Genomic DNA, 6,049 nt, shown 5'->3' with positions numbered 1-6,049 from the left:
TGCCAGCCAGTCCTTTATATAGTATGTGGCATCGTCCCCTTTTGCAGGATTGTCAACGCACGAAAAATTTATAGAGAAGTGAGCATTTCCCAGTAGTGGTTTTAAAAGAAAGAAAATAAATAAAAGGCACAGGGCTCGTCCGGGATTTGAACCCGGGACCTCTCGCACCCAAAGCGAGAATCATACCCCTAGACCAACGAGCCGCGATAACACAGTGCTTTCCACAAACATCTGTCTGGTCTACATGTTTTGACACAGCCTGCTGTCAAGGCGCCAGCGTTTTCCCTCTCCCCTTCTCATTATTTAATTTTCACCCCATCTTTGTCAAGTCCCACCCATTAATTCTGGAACTATCCCTTCACATTCTCTATCCACGTCCGGGACAACTCAAGGTTCAGAATGGATTCAAAGGGGGCTGCTTTTCAGATTTCAAGTCACAGGCCTGCTCATTTATTCCTGGAGCGAGCCGCATTGGCGGAGCTCAGCTGCGGAGCGGAGGAGTCCCGAGACTAACTGGTGAGGGACGTGTTCAGGACGCTCGCGACCACCCCGGCAGCCACAAAATCTCACGGGTCGGCAGGGTACAGCAGGATACTAGGGGCAGGAGGGGGTGGGTGGCGGGTCAGGCTGGGGGCGGGTAAGTTTGCTCAAGGTCTGACAGTCTGTAAACCCTCTCAGTTTTCCCGGATAGGAACTGTGTTTTCAAATCTCACTTCCTTTGTTTAAAGTGCTTCATCCATCTCGACTTTACACTCTTCCCAGCCTGGTCTCCAACCCACGTCAAATGCTACATTAAAATACCTAAGTGAATAAAGGGACTCTGCCTGTTAGTTAGAGGTTTGGTTCTGTGAATCAGAGTCTCGCGAGCTACTTAAAAACATGAACACAAGCATGGCCACAAGGTTATGTACCTTGTGGTCTTTGGTGTCTGGACTTCGGACATAGGGCAGCAAACTAAAAAGTAAACAATAAGTAGAGAGGCAGAAACCAAACCCCAAGCCTTTTTTTTTTCCTTTTAGTTTATAACGGTTTCAACTAGCACTATCCTAGTGACTGAGAAAACCGTGTTGCGTAACGGAAAGCCGGTTTGAAGCTAGTAAAGACGATCTGTGACCTTGAACAAAGGACCAGAACTTACTTCAGGAGTTGGAAGCCCAAAATGGAGGCTACTCCTTCGAGCCGGAATCGAACCAGCGACCTAAGGATGGCTGCAACCAGTGAACTACAGTCCTCCGCTCTACCAGCTGAGCTATCGAAGGGAAGCACAGTAAGCAAGCCTCAGAGAGTGGCTTTCTGTAGGAACGCAGCCTCCGTCGCGAGGCCCCGCCAGGGCAGCCGTCTTGCCTCCCCGCGCGCTCCAGGCGATGCTCGCCCACCCGGTGGGTGCACGCGTGCGGTGAAGCGGCCACCCGAGAGCAGAGGGCGAGCGCTCCGCACCGGGACTGCGCGGCATCCTGCGCGCCCACTCTGCGGGTGGGACCGGGTGGAACGCCACGGCCGCAAGGAAACCCCTGGGGCTGGAGGCGTGGCTTGGTGATAGCCCCGTGGCCCGGCGTGAGATCCCAGGTTCAACCTCAGCACCCAAAATTTTAAAAAGCTGTCCTTGGGGGGAAAGGCATTCTCTTTTAAAGGAAACCATCACCACAGTCTTTCTGAGTTTATACCATGGTTTAGGTCTCTCTCCAACTGCGGTACCATGTTTCCTGCTGGAAACGGTGACGTTTCGGGATCGTAAGGCCCGCCCTCCCCACTACTCGCTTCCTGTACCCGGAGGCCTGTGTACCGACTTTGTTTCCCCGCACAGCCGGCGGGGAGAACAATCCTTCCTCTTCTCCCTCCCCCGTCCTCCTTCCCTCTTTCTCTCTCTCCCCACCCCACGCGCAGCGCACGCGAGGGTCAGCGGGAGCGAAAAAGAGACCGAGGTTTCAGAAGCTGGAGACAAAGTACTTTCAGCAAGAAGAGTCCTTGGTTCAAAAACTTGAGATGCTTTAGGCCCCAGCGAGATTTGAACTCGCGACCCCTGGTTTACAAGACCAGTGCTCTAACCCCTGAGCTATAGGGCCACACGAGAGGCCGTTCTCTCTCTTTCTTAGAAAAGGATAAATTTGCTGGGCTCCCCTATAGGAAGCAAGGAGGCCAAACCTAGATTGTCTTTTAGTCCATTTTATATACCACGCTGGAATTTAGTCTGCAGACGCTAGGCTTTTTGGAAATGACATAATGGTAGATTCCGACGAGGACGACTATTATCCTAAATTTGAGGCAATGTGACCATCCCCACACCACTACCACCACCAACTACATAGTCACCCTCCCGCACCTCCTTCAGACAGTGAAATCAGGAACAGAAATCCAGTGGAAGGGAGGAAACTGACGCTCCCACATCTGTTTTTTTCTTCTTGACTCCAGACTTCCGCCACAAGCCTCTGAAATGACAGCTTCCCCTCAGAGCGAGAGCAAGTAATGCCCAGTTCGTCTTTTAGTGCAATCTTTCGCTTAAGAAGCTTCAAACTCTCCGAATTCCAATTCTGAGCTAGGTTCCACACTAGGAACTAGATTTTTAAAATTAATTTACTCCACTTACTAATTATTTTATTTTCTCCCCTAAGGTTTTGGGTCTTATTTATTTTTCCTTTTTTAAAATGGGGTTTTGTTTTGTTTATTGTCTTGCTTCTTTGTTTGCTTTTGTGCACCACAAGGGTGCCTGGTGTCCGTGGCAGTCAGGAGGAGCCAGGTTTCCTTGCACTAGAGTGACAGTCCTAGACAAAATATACCTGTGTTTAGAGTCCATGAAGTAAGATCATGGTGAGATCAAATTAAGTAAGTCTGGTATGGTAGAGCTCTTTCCTGAACTGCAAAATCTTGGCTTCAATTTCCTGCATCACAAAGATACATAAAACAAGGTAATAAATGTTAAACTGAGAGTGGTAGCTTCCACCTGTAAACCTGGGTAGGGTCTGAGCTCTAAGGATCTTGAGATCAAGGCCAGCTAAGGATGCACAGCAAGAATCAATCAATAAGTAAAAATGAACTTTCCAGGGGTTACTTTCATTAAAGAAAAGCATTTTATTTATTTATTTACTTGTTTATTTTTGCTTATTTTCTGGTGGCAGGGGAGGCTGGAAAAGGGAACCCAGGGCCCTAGAACTGAAGTTACAGACATTTGTGAGCCATGTGGGTGCTGGTACTGAGCCACCTCTCCAGGCATAAAAACCTTAGTCCACTCAGCCACCTCAAACACCCCAAAATTAAAAATAAAAATAAATTAAAGTTATATAAGGCATCCACTAAGCTATCACTCGGAAGAGGTCTACACTCTTGGGCTAGAGAGATGCTGCATCAATTAAAAGCATTCACATGGTGGCTCAGAACTGCCCAGAACTCCAGCGCCCAATGACCTCTTTCGGCTCTGAGGGCTCCTGCACACACACAATACACCTATTCTTGCAGGTCACACGTGTATCCATAAATTTTACACACACACACACACACACACACACACACACACACAGACCCCACACGATTACACTCTGGAAGGAAGATAATAAAAGTGTCACTGGGGGGGATCTCTGAACTGGACGTTTCTCGGTACTTGGTGTCTTTCAAAGACACTCCCTATGCTCACAACGACAGCAAAATCTCTTCTCTTGAGAAGAACAACGGATTAAGAAACAATAAACATTTTCTAGTCTTAAGAAAGCGAGGGACTAGGAGCAAGTCAGATCCCAGCTAGGGAGACGGAGAGGGCAAGGGGACACAAAGAGGTAGCGAAAATGGCAAACTTCTAGTTTCTTCCTCATCCCTCAGACAGCGTTTGCTCAAGGCCCGTCTTGACTACCTGAAGTTCTGAGTCTATCCGCACGACCTTCTCATCTTTGTTTAGGGTGATCAATGCAAAGCGAAAGGAGGGACCCCACCCCACCCCCTCAAAACAGCTTAAAACCCCCAGCCCCCCAGGGGAAAGCGGATATCAGGGGCTAGATCCTCTTCCCACTTTGTGGGTAGCCTTTCTCTCTGTCTGAGCGCGGACCCCCTGTGTGTCTGCGCTTGCGCTCGCTCCCTTCCGCACTTTAAAGTTGCTGCCTGCTGCTTCTGACATTTTCCCCTACCTACCTTTTACTTATTTAATAGGTGGAGAAAAAAAGAACCAGATCACGGCTCCCTAGAAAATAATAGAGCGGGGCTAGGTCTGGGTGTCTTTTCTTCAACTTTGATTGCACAGCCTCCCAGGTTACTGCCTCTGTGAAAATTTGCGTCCAAGTATACTGAATTTAGTCAAACGGAAGATGTGATCGGAATATTACCAGGAAATCACAGTTTCTGTTAAAGATACAAAATTCGTTCAAATATCCCCTAATCCCAGTCCTAGCCTTTTGCTGGGATAGTCACCAGTTTTCCTAGTCAATAGTAGCACGTTCAATTCTCAGCTACTGCTACACACACAAACTAAAGGGTCAGATCACCCAAGCTGTGTTCTGTGATTTACACCAGTTGCGCTCCGGAACCCGGGGACTTCTTTCCTGCGCGGGGAGCGTGGAGGCCCAAGTTTGGTGGATCCTAAACCAGAAGTTCGTAATCTTCCCCAAGTCAGAGGACTCATTTTGGTTGGTCCTGCCCTGCAGCTCCTGACTTGGGGTGGCGAAGAAGGTTGGGAGAAGGGGGTTGGCGAGAGCACGCTGGCATCTCAGAATCCTGGCTCACACAGTCTGGCCCGGGTCCGCAGGGAAGACAGAGTCTGTCACCTCCTCCCGCAGGCACCCGCCACCACGGCTCCCACGCTGTGCACTGCGCGTCCGCAGGCGCTGGCGGCACACTGAGCAAACGCCAAGATTCAGACTCCCAAGAAGAGACCGAGGCTCTTTCAGCAGAGGACCTGATCAGCTTGCACACGGCCTCTCTGAGGGACGCACCGTGGGGAGACGCAGGCTGCAGGCGGGGGCTCTGGCTGAGTTTGGGGCGCGCATGGCCAAGCGCTCTGGTTCTGCGCACCGGCTCTCCTGAGCACCCGGGAACTGGGCATGCCTCTGCCTTTTGGTGAATGCCATCTCCCGCCTCCAGAACCCGCCGCAGGCTGGGTGCGTCGGGAAGCCTCCGCGGTCCACGCTCGCTCTCGGTGCGGCCAGCAGGCTTGCAGGACCCCCCTTGAGAGGATACTTTGTTTAACCTGCTCACTCCAGAGCCAGGACAGTGGTTTGGGGGAACAACTAGGAGGGAAAATCCTTCAAGGCTGGGTTTCAGAGCAAGGTTAAAGAGATATGAAATAATGTAAATAAATAGTATACGCAGGCAGAGCCCAGCAGAGTGGTAGTGTGGCCGAGCGGTCTAAGGCGCTGGATTTAGGCTCCAGTCTCTTCGGAGGCGTGGGTTCGAATCCCACCGCTGCCAGTGTTTTCTTTCCCAAAGCCGGCGATTTAAGTTCAGCTTCTTTCTATCCTTGGTCTAAAAATAAAAAGGCGTTTGTATTTTCTGAACACCTGAAGTTGGACTGGGTGTGTGACCAGGAAACTCACTCACTCCTGTCTCGCTTGGTGTGGAGGTCAGACGGTTGTAGAACGGCACCTCCCATCCCTGTCTCCCTGCTCGCTCGTTCTCTTTCCTACACAAAGCACTAAGAAGCGGTGTCAAATAATTGAGCCAATCTGAGAAGACCAGAACCAAAAAGTCCTAGGATGAGCTTGAAGTCAGAGACAGCATTGTTTTTCCGTTCGTCTACGGCCATTTGCTTGTTTTACTTTATTTTCAGGCAGCGTGTGGTGTAGCCTAGGCTGGACAGGAACTTGTTATATAACCGATGATCTTTGAACTTCTGGGCCTTCTGCCGGCATCTTCTACGTACTGAGACAGCAGGCCTGTCCCATCAAACACACCAGAATTTGATGTCTTTTTAAAAAAACATTCTCTCATGGTGCCTTTCCTAACCAAATGTTAACATAAAAATAAAAAAATCTCCAGATATTGTCAAACGGAAACTTGAAGAGACATTTTGGCCTTTGTTGTATTTTATTGTTGGTTTTATGAGTTTTAGGATATGGCTCTATAGCCAAACTTG

At 49.5% G+C, this 6,049-nt stretch overlaps 4 non-coding genes across 4 annotated transcripts; 1 reads left to right on the top strand and 3 right to left on the bottom strand.

Annotated features, from left to right (window-relative positions):
• Window positions 1-131: 131 nt before the first annotated feature.
• Window positions 132-203, bottom strand: Trnap-ugg (transfer RNA proline (anticodon UGG)). Its single transcript has one exon. It is a non-coding gene; the product is annotated as a tRNA-Pro (tRNA).
• A 967-nt stretch (window positions 204-1,170) lies between these two features.
• Window positions 1,171-1,259, bottom strand: Trnay-gua (transfer RNA tyrosine (anticodon GUA)). Its single transcript is given in 2 exon segments — window positions 1,171-1,206; window positions 1,223-1,259. It is a non-coding gene; the product is annotated as a tRNA-Tyr (tRNA).
• Window positions 1,260-1,990: 731 nt separating this feature from the next.
• On the bottom strand, window positions 1,991-2,063 carry Trnat-ugu (transfer RNA threonine (anticodon UGU)). Its single transcript has one exon. It is a non-coding gene; the product is annotated as a tRNA-Thr (tRNA).
• A 3,240-nt stretch (window positions 2,064-5,303) lies between these two features.
• Window positions 5,304-5,385, top strand: Trnal-uag (transfer RNA leucine (anticodon UAG)). The gene has a single exon. It is a non-coding gene; the product is annotated as a tRNA-Leu (tRNA).
• Window positions 5,386-6,049: the final 664 nt, after the last annotated feature.

Source organism: Acomys russatus, chromosome 3 (genome assembly GCF_903995435.1).
Source record: "Acomys russatus chromosome 3, mAcoRus1.1, whole genome shotgun sequence".
Classification (NCBI taxonomy): domain Eukaryota; kingdom Metazoa; phylum Chordata; class Mammalia; order Rodentia; family Muridae; genus Acomys; species Acomys russatus.
The sequence above is the reverse complement of the archived record's forward strand: the minus strand, read 5'-3'. Positions and strand labels throughout refer to the sequence as shown.